This window comes from Entelurus aequoreus, linkage group LG04 (genome assembly GCF_033978785.1).
Source record: "Entelurus aequoreus isolate RoL-2023_Sb linkage group LG04, RoL_Eaeq_v1.1, whole genome shotgun sequence".
NCBI lineage: Eukaryota > Metazoa > Chordata > Actinopteri > Syngnathiformes > Syngnathidae > Entelurus > Entelurus aequoreus.
Genome location: NC_084734.1, coordinates 64771937 through 64782074, shown reverse-complemented (window position 1 = coordinate 64782074; position 10138 = coordinate 64771937). Strand labels below are relative to the sequence as shown.

General features: G+C 43.9%; 1 long non-coding RNA gene across 1 annotated transcript in view; it reads right to left on the bottom strand.

Annotated features, from left to right (window-relative positions):
- Nucleotides 1-3361: 3361 nt before the first annotated feature.
- The window catches only part of LOC133647955 (uncharacterized), a 28995-nt gene continuing 22218 nt past the window's right edge, over nucleotides 3362-10138 (bottom strand). The window contains exons 2-3 of the long non-coding RNA XR_009825813.1: nucleotides 4344-4381; nucleotides 3362-4249 (exon numbers count right to left, since the gene is read on the bottom strand). This is a non-coding gene — a long non-coding RNA (uncharacterized LOC133647955). The remainder of the gene's footprint in view (nucleotides 4250-4343; nucleotides 4382-10138) is intronic.

Below are 10138 nucleotides of genomic sequence, written 5' to 3'. Positions count from 1 at the left end.
ATAAACTTGATTGCATCACTGAAGGTTTCTCAAACAAATCGAATGTTCAAACAAACATTTTTACATAGTGATCACTGCAGACACAAGCACGGTCCGATTGTATTTTACAAGATCAATCAATCAATCAAAGTTTATTTATTTAGCCCGTAATCACACGTGTCTCAAAGGGCTGCACAAGCCACATCGACATCCTCTGCTCCGATCCCACCCACCCGAGATGATGAAAGTGATATTTTAAGAGCTGTTTCACACTTTCTTTTTTCCCTGACTATTACCTTTATGAACCACTTCTTTCAGGACTCTATGAAAGCTCTTTCCTATCTCTCTTTGAACGACACCCAAGAACAGAACAGCAATACAGCTTTTTCTGCTCAAACTCTACATTCACTCTCACTTGTTTTAACGCTTCGCTCAAGCTGGCTGGTTGATCATCATGTGAATTAAGCCACAAAGAAGAAAAACGGATATGATGTCATATATGCAACCCATCTATAGAAAAGTTTATTATTAGTTGGTTTTACCGCCTAACTTTTACAAAAATGTATTTATATAAATACTGAATATCTATGAAAAAGGCAACACAGTATAAATCAAGTATGCTCTTATCTTTGATTGTATCATTTTCATGTATTTGCTGATTGGCTGGTAAGAACCATGCTGTTCTACTTCTGAGTCCTTTTTCAAATATGGTTCCTTGTCCTTTAAAGGACTACAAGAGGAAAATGTATACTTCTATCAGTGGCGGGCCGTGCATTTCCCACCTTGGCCTTCAGTGATATCTTACATAGTCCGAGTTCAATAAATACCTCTCAAAATACAATCATTTATGTCTCCACATGTCCACGGCTTGAAAATATGATACAGAAACACACTACTGTGCATTGAATCAGCTCAATTTGTCACTAGTGTACAAAACAGGCTATTTTTTGGCACATTCAAAAATAAATAAAACCGCATTGGACGTGGTACTGTCAAAACAAAAATTATTGTAAAAAACATATAGAATGTAAAAATATATATTTGAACTCACAATTTGTAACGGGCATTTGATGTCGTGTAAGCCATTTGTAGCCGTTTGTAGTTGGTTGATTCCAATGGAAGTGGAACCCAAACCATTTCAAGGCCAGAACAGCTTAACTAGTTTCCGGGGTCGACTGACCTCCTCTCACAAGATCTAGTTTCTCTTTAAATATCCTTCTTGAAAATGGCTTTGCAAATATATATCTGGCACCTAATCAACGTTTTGCTCTGCTTCTTTGTTGGTTAAAAAAGTGAGTACCGCTGATTTCTCCGCTGACCGGGTATGGGCACTTTCTGCTTCCGTAAATCACAACTTGTGATTGGATACTTGGGAGTAACAAGTGAGTATCCAATCACAATCACGTTCAACATAAGGCCACCTCGATGGGGTACTGTCAACAACTCGTGATCTGATCGGCTATCGCAACTGTCTGTTAACTGAATGTCCTCCGTTTGTTTACACCGCACAACCGACGGTAATGTTGATTCAGACGGCTTCCTACAGCATTGGCAACAAGCTAGCTGAATTCTGATAGGATAAACGCTCTAACTTAAAAACAGCAACACTGGAGCCTAATATGACATTAAGAGAATATGATGAATACTTTTATATGTTTATGAAAAGTAAATTAAAAATAATATTAACTTTTATTAATTTATGATCATGATTTATGGTTAGGCCAGCAGAGAAGGCCTTGCTGGCCCTGACGGCACACCATTGGGTTCTATACAGTGTGTGTGTGTATGTATGTATGTATGTACTTATGCATGTATACGACGAGTCATATGTACCCTGATAGGTCTTTGCCTGTTGTGGAGCATGCACAGGCGTCTCCTTGATGAGGTCAGTGGGAGAATATTTAGAGGAGCCTTCCGGTCTCTCTGGGTGCACCGCATGCCTGTCGCAGCTCACTGAGCAGACTGTGAAAGGCTTATGTAAATGACTAGCCGCTCAGATGTGAAATCAGCCCTGTATTAAATTGTTTTGTTCCACCTGTCAGAGCTGATTAGTCCAAAGGCTCTCCAAAAGCTGCACAGGTATTGTGTTGATTGTATTCACATAGGACTACTTGAGAAAAACATCCACAGATCATCTCAGCAAAGAGCATATGTGTAGGTAGCAGGGTGCAATTGCTTTCTGAAGTGTGATCACTATAGTCATAGTTATCCCATGGCAGATTAGTGTGGGGCTTTTTGAGGATGCCGGGCAGCCCTCCACGGACGCAAGCTGATTGCGATCCGCCCACATCGCCTTCCAGGAACACTCCACCCGTCTCTTCACATGGAGATGTTTTCACTGGCACAAAGAACACATCACAGGTTGCATGAGGCTAACCTCACACGGACCCTTCCACAGAATCAGTGACATTTGCACAATAAAAATAACGGTAAAATACTTGTTTTTAAAATGTCTAGCGATTCAAAAGGAGTGATTAATTAATTATAAACTCGAACTAATTAATGTAATCGCTTAATCTTGCCTAAAAATGCTGAAAAAAGCCTTCGACTTGAGGTATTTTTCCATTTAAATTGCATCCCATCCATCCATTTTCTACCGCTTGTCCCTTTCGGAGCTGGAGCCTAACTCAGCTGCAATCGGGCGGAAGGCGGAGTACACCCTGGACAAGTCGCATTATACAAATTGAAACATAACCATAACAAGTGGCTTTGTCATTTATTTTATGCAGTTTGTTTTATTTACTAAGATAAAACATTAGGTCTATATAAATTGTTGAAGTTGACACTTTAAAAAACAGTAACAACACTTTGTAATGAGTATTAAATGTTGAATTTGATGCTTTTCCTTTTCTTCACAAAATTTAAAATAAAATACCTATCAATTATAGTGCTAGCATATGTTAGCAATATTTAACAAATAAACGTATGTGTCACAATTAGATGTTAAACTTGGTAAAACAGGAAAGTAGGATTATTATTAATAAATCAATTATGTTCACAGTTACAGCATAAAAACAGTTTATAACCTTTTAAATTATTATTGCCCATTAAATATGAAGTAACATCCATATAATCATCTTTACACTTTTTCATCCAATATAGTTGTCAAGGTCAGGCGAGCGATGCTTGCTCTGTGACCCCAAGGATGTAGAGAACGGCAAGTGGAATGCAAGTAAAACACAATTTATTACTTCCAAAGAGGCGTGCAACCCAAAACAGCACACAAAGCATCGGTCTCGAAAGGAAGAGCCAGAATGATCCAACACTGAAGGAGGACCCAGGTGGCCCTAAATAAACAAGGAACAGGTGTGCTGACAGGACATGGGACATAAAGTAAATGTGCTGCAAAACACAGGGACGAAACAGGAAACACTGACAAAACAAGAGCTCCAGGACAGGAGGTGATTCTAAACACAGGAAAACCAAAACATAACCAAACTGTCAGTAGCACTTCTGACAGTAGTCCCCTTTCTATAACGAATTCCTGATATTAAGTTTAACAAAAAGTCCAAAACCAAGGGAGGGTGGAGGGAGGGATGGCGGAGGGTTTCAAAACTGCACCCCTGCCTCAAAAAGCCGACCATCAGTCCAGGCCATGTGCAAGTGGGGAAGAGCCAGGTGGCGGCGGTGGCGAGTTGAAGGCCGCTGCATCTTGCGAGGCGGGTGCCCACGGAATGGCCACATTTGTGGCCAACGAGAAGGCAGACGCGAGTGGCCATGGTGCACCAGCAGCTGCAATCGTCCATGCCCAGGTCCTTGGCATAGCTTCTGAGGGCGCGGAGGGCGTCCATGAAACGGCCACACTCTAGGCCGACGAGGGGGGCGTGTGCGGGCGCCTGATGGCCGCTTGTGCGACCAACAAGTTGGAGGTTGCGGCCTCGGCGAGGAGCCCACTGGAGACGAAGAAGGCGCCGGCCTCGGCGAGGAGCCCGCTGCAGACAAAGAAGACGGCGGCCTCGGTGGGGGGCCCGCTGGAGACTACGAAGGCGGCGGCTGCACAGCAGGAGACGGAGAAGATGGTGGCTGCACAGCAGGGGGCGAAGAAGATGGAGGCATCTGCAGACCCACTGGAGAAGATGGCGGCATCTACGGACCCACTGGAGAAGATGACGGCCTCTGCAGACCCACTGGAGAGGATGGTGGCCTCACTGGGAAAAGTGAGAGTTGTGCTTCCCCTGTCGCACAACTGACTTTAGCCCCCACTCCTCAAGGGACGGATCCCAGACGTCCCCAAAGAGGCCAACAGACAACAGGAATTGGTGGAAGGGAGCTTGAAAAGAGGCAAAACATCTCTTTGATTTGGCCATCAGTGCCAAAATCTTGTTAAGCCTCTCTGCCATTGAAATCTCTGCGGGGTCACTCACTGGTTGGATCATTTCTGTCAGGGTCAGGTGATCGTTTTCTTGCCGCGTGATCCCAAGGATGCAGAGAACGGCAGGCGGAATGCAAGTAAAACACAATTTGTTACTTACGAAAAGGGCATGGAACCCAAAACAGCACACGAAGCATCGGTCTCGAAAGGAAGAGCAAGAATGATCCAACACTAAAGGAGGGACCCAGGTGGAACTAAATAGAACTAATTAAACAAGGAACAGGTGGTGCTGACAGGACATGCAACAGAAAGTAAAGGTGCTGAAAAACACAGGGAACAAACAGGAAACACTGACAAAACAGGAGCACCAGGATAGGAAGTGATTCTAAACACAGGAAAACCCAAACATAACCAAACTGTCAGTAGTACTTCTGACAATAGTAGCCTTAAGTGTGTTCTACTGTAGATTACAGTTCTCCTCGTAGACTGGAGGATCCTCCAAGCGTCATTGCTATGGCCGTCACCCGGCCACTAAAACACGACCAATATGTGGAAATACTTGATCAAATTCTGGTTAATTCCTCAGTTAGAACTGGGATTCCACGTGCTGAAACCACGGGCGTGTGTAGTTCTGCCAAAATTTGGTCAACTTGACGGTCACAGCTTAGCCGTAATGTTGCCAGCAATGCATCCCCTGTGTTGTCATTCCACATAGCTCACGTCATAGCTGTGTTAGTGATGTCAAAGATGTCGTGCGTCTTGAATCAACACATTTCATCTCCACTCTGCCCAGACAGCTGCTAGCTGACAGCGGTCTTGTCAGCCGTGCCAAGTTCAATGCCATGTCCAGCTGGTGTCTTTTGATACCGCTTGTTTCAAAGGCTCACCGTTGAGGGGACGTGATTTTGATGAATTAAGAGTTGAGGATCAATCAATCAATCAATGTTTTTTTTATATAGCCCTAAATCAGGAGTGTCTCAAAGGGCTGCACAAGCCACAACGACATCCTCGGCTCAGATCCCACATCAGGGCAAGGAAAAATTAAATTCTATCAAAAAGTTGTTCTGTCAAAAGTTGGTCAACTGTTAATTTGTAAACGGAAATCCTCCTTGGTGAATATCTTTGATTGCCACAAAATATAACAAAATGACATAACAGAACATAAGACAATAAAAAATACATATGTCACTAAAGACTTCATCTGGCACAGAATTTAGGCCAGAAATAATATGCACAATACCTTCAGAAAAGACTGTGCCCTCAAAAATTGGTCCACATAAGAAGTTGCATCACTCAGATCTTCATGTGAAGAAAGGCCAAAAGTATGTTCGGTCATTTATTTTTCTGTATATTTGATGATTAGATGTTCAATTTACATAGTGAAGCTACTTGTAAAATGCAGTAAGCTAAGCTACAAGTTACTCTCTATTAAATGTAGCTAAGCTACAGGGGAAGCTATTCCCGGAGAATTGTAGCAAGCTACACAGCAAAAGTAGCTTACTACATTTAACAGGATTTATATTAATGGACCCACATGTAACATATCAATGTTAAGGTCACTGAGAGTGTACAAATGGACTCAATAAGTGTCCATTACTATTAACTATCTGTCATTTTTAACTGGGGACACCCTACAGCTACCTCTAGAGGTCCCCGCACCCCACTGTATGTATTTATTAAGTTTGCCTTTTCTTTGGCCCACTCCTATAATGTTATTCATTTTCTCTACCTACAGTAAAACAAAACAAAAACAGCATCTATCTATATCTTTACAAAATACAAAATGACTTGTGTGTTGTTTGGGAACAGTTGATAATGGTTATGTGCAGTAAAACTTTTCATGAACTCAACTCACCTTAATGTGTGTTCCTAAATTTGTGTTCCACGACTTCGATGAAGAGAGCAGTTATGATTTTGGTTTACAGAGTAAACGACTAAAAACTAAGGTTTTTGGCATTGTTTTCTCTGAACACATACATTTGTCTAAATATGGCCATGGACATGCATTATTGTGGGTTTCGTTTTTTTGGTGGGCCTGGATTTGCAGTCCATTTTTTGTCTTTGTTGCTTGTAGCTGTGGGGCGCTGTCACGCATCCCACGCGCATCGTCGTAATGGCGACGTTTGTCCCAGCGGGGGCGAATATGGCCGCCGAAATGATGGTCTGGATCCCCTCCGAGTCACCTCCACACATGTTTTGCGTTGAGGGTGCTGAATCCGGCCCATGTAGCGGCTATTGTGAGTGTCATAGCGGCCGTTTTCAGGAGGGGGTCGCGAAGGTGGAACCATATCACGCTGCGTTCATTGTTTCCGCCCGCGCGGACGGACCAGGATCCACTCCTCGTCCTGCCACACTGCCATAGCTCCAAACCAAACGATTATATTTTTTATAAAATAAGGTTTTGAGGCAACAATAATAGGAACGCAGGTAAGTTCAAAGGAAAAATAAATTTAAAAGGAGCTAAAATAAAATACAGGAAGACACCGCCCGCTGTGACGCGTGTTTCCGCCCCACCCGGATGTCAACAACACAGCCGAAGGTGAGTATCCGCTTCGAAAAAAAGTAAATAAATAAACAACTAAGGGAGGTTCTGCGAGGAAACAACAAAGGTAAGAAGTCTAAATGAAGAATTAAACAACTTAGGTCTGTCCACAAACCACGTTAAACCCAGATTCCGATCTAACAAAGGTCTTAACTCATTCTCCTTCTATGCCACATCAATATGGAATGCACTCCCAACAGGTGTAAAAGAAAGGGCATCTCCATCCTCCTTCAAAACTGCACTAAAAGAACACCTCCAGGCAACTACAACCCTAGACTAACACCCTCCCCCGACCACATCCCACCTCCCCGGATTGTAAATAATCAAATGTATATATTTTTTCTTATGCTTTCTGAGCTCACTATGTTCACTGCTCACTGTACATATCCTACCAAGTCAGACCTACACTGTTATAATGTCCATTTCTCAGATGATATAATTGTTAATGACTGAAGTGCTGATAGCAACCCAACCTAACCCCTCCACATCCCACCCCCCGATTATAAATAATGTAAATGTTTCAATGTATATACTCTGATGATTATCTTGTGTAATGACTGTATTATGCTGATAGTATATATTTGTACCATGAATTGATTAACGTGGACCCCGACTTAAACAAGTTAAATGATAAATGGGTTATACTTGTATAGCGCTTTTCTACCTTCAAGGTACTCAAAGCACTTTGACAGTATTTCCACATTCACCCATTCACACACTGATGGCGGGAGCTGCCATGCAAGGTGCTAACCAGCAGCCATCAGAGGCAAAGGGTGAAGTGTCTTGCCCAAGGACACAACGGACGTGACTAGGAAGGTAAAAAGTGGGAATTGAACCCCAGTAACCAGCAACACTCCGATTGCTGGCACAGCCACTCTACCAACTTCGCCATGCCGTCCCTTGAAAACACGCCGTTGAAAAACTTATTCGGGTGTTACCATTTAGTGGTCAATTGTACGGAATATGTACTGTACTGTGCAATCTACTAATAAAAGTTTCAATCAATCAATCAATCAATTCACCAAAAGTAAAAAAAGAGCGAGTTGTCCGAGGACGTCTCACCTCGTGGCAGACCCACTGACCACGCTACCAAAAAACAAAGGAAATGCGGAAAAACGGCAAATAACAGCCTTAAATATTCAAGGGACAAGTCTTTTTTCGCGAGGTTTCGGTACATAAGACTTGTCTAACGAGTAAAGGAAAAACAGGCGTATTCGTGCAAATGCGTGAGCTGTTGCTCCTCGGGTGGCTAGATGTCGAATGAGCCCATTGGCAGCGAAAATAGTAAGGAAAGTTTTGCAAAGCCAAACTGTTCAACTAAAAAACACCACAGCAGCAATGTATGGCCCCAAGCAACAATTTCAACCATGTAGGTTTGTTATAATAGTAAAAAAATAAACATAAATTAAAACCACATAATAATGCAGTAAAATGGGAAAATTATAAAATTATCAAAATAAAAATATATAGAAAAATCACTATTAATTGCACTGTTAAATAAGCTGTGAACCAAGGTAAGTGTAGCTCCTGTGTGGAGTCCGAACTGGGTCCAAGTTCAAGCACAGGCACATTCACTCTTACCGTCCACATTCTTGCTACTGTTGATGTGGCTTCTTTGCCAATGTCTGAAGGACAACACCAGATATGAAGTCGGATTCCAGGAAAGAGAATGCGGAGGAAGATTCATATTCATACATTGTGATACATATTGTAAGAGTGTGAGGGGGAGGGCGCCTCCGGACAGCCTGTGTTGACCTGTCCTTGTAACAACTAGCATGGTATAAGATGGACACCATTGCTGGCCCACATTGTTCCCTTGCTCTCTGTCCCGCCTTGAAATTGTATTTATTTATTTATTTTTTGTATATACAGTCGCAATTAAAAGTTTACATACACTTGTAAAGAACATAATGTCATGGCTGTCTTGAATTTTCCAATAATTTCTACAACTACAAGTGATTGGAGCACATACTTGTTTGTCACAAAAAACATTCATGAAGTTTGGTTCTTTTATGAATTTATTATGGGTCTACTGAAAATGTGACCAAATCTGCTTGGTGAAAAGTATACATACAGCAATGTTAATAATTTGTTACATGTCCCTTAATTGGCAAGTTTCACTGCAGTAAGGCGCTTTTGGTAGCCATCCACAAGCTTCTGGCAACCTCCATCCATCCATCCATCTTCTTCCGCTTATCCGAGGTCGGGTCGCGGGGGCAGCAGCCTAAGCAGGGAAGCCCAGACTTCCCTCTCCCCAGCCACTTCGTCTAGCTCTTCCCGGGGGATCCCGAGGCGTTCCCAGGCCAGCCGGGAGACATAGTCTTCCCAACGTGTCCTGGGTCTTCCCCGTGGCCTCCTACCGGTCGGACGTGCCCTAAACACCTCCCTAGGGAGGCGTTCGGGTGGCATCCTGACCAGATGCCCGAACCACCTCATCTGGCTCCTCTCGATGTGGAGGAGCAGTGGCTTTACTTTGAGCTCCTCCCGGATGACAGAGCTTCTCACCCTATCTCTAAGGGAGAGACCCGCCACCCGGCGGAGGAAACTCATTTCGGCCGCTTGTACCCGTGATCTTGTCCTTTCGGTCATAACCCAAAGCTCATGACCATAGGTGAGGATGGGAACGTAGATCGACCGGTAAATTGAGAGCTTTGCCTTGCGGCTCAGCTCCTTCTTCACCACAACGGACCGATACAGCGCCCGCATTACTGAAGACGCCGCACCGATCCGCCTGTCGATCTCACGAACCACTCTTCCCTCACTCGTGAACAAGACTCCGAGGTACTTGAACTCCTCCACTTGGGGCAAGATCTCCTCCCCAACCCGGAGATGGCACTCCACCCTTTTCAGGGCGAGAACCATGGACTCGGACTTGGAGGTGCTGATTCTCATCCCAGTCGCTTCACACTCAGCTGCGAACCGATCCAGTGAGAGCTGAAGATCCTGGCCAGATGAAGCCATCAGGACCACATCATCTGCAAAAAGCAGAGACCTAATCCCGCAGCCACCAAACCGGATCCCCTCAACGCCTTGACTGCGCCTAGAAATTATGTCCATAAAAGTTATGAACAGAATGGGTGACAAAGGGCAGCCTTGGCGGAGTCCAACCCTCACTGGAAACGTGTCCGACTTACTGCCGGCAATGCGGACCAAGCTCTGGCACTGATCATACAGGGAGCGGACCGCCACAATCAGACAGTCCGATACCCCATACTCTCTGAGCACTCCCCACAGGACTTCCCGAGGGACACGGTCGAATGCCTTTTCCAAGTCCACAAAGCACATGTAGACTGGTTGGGCAAACT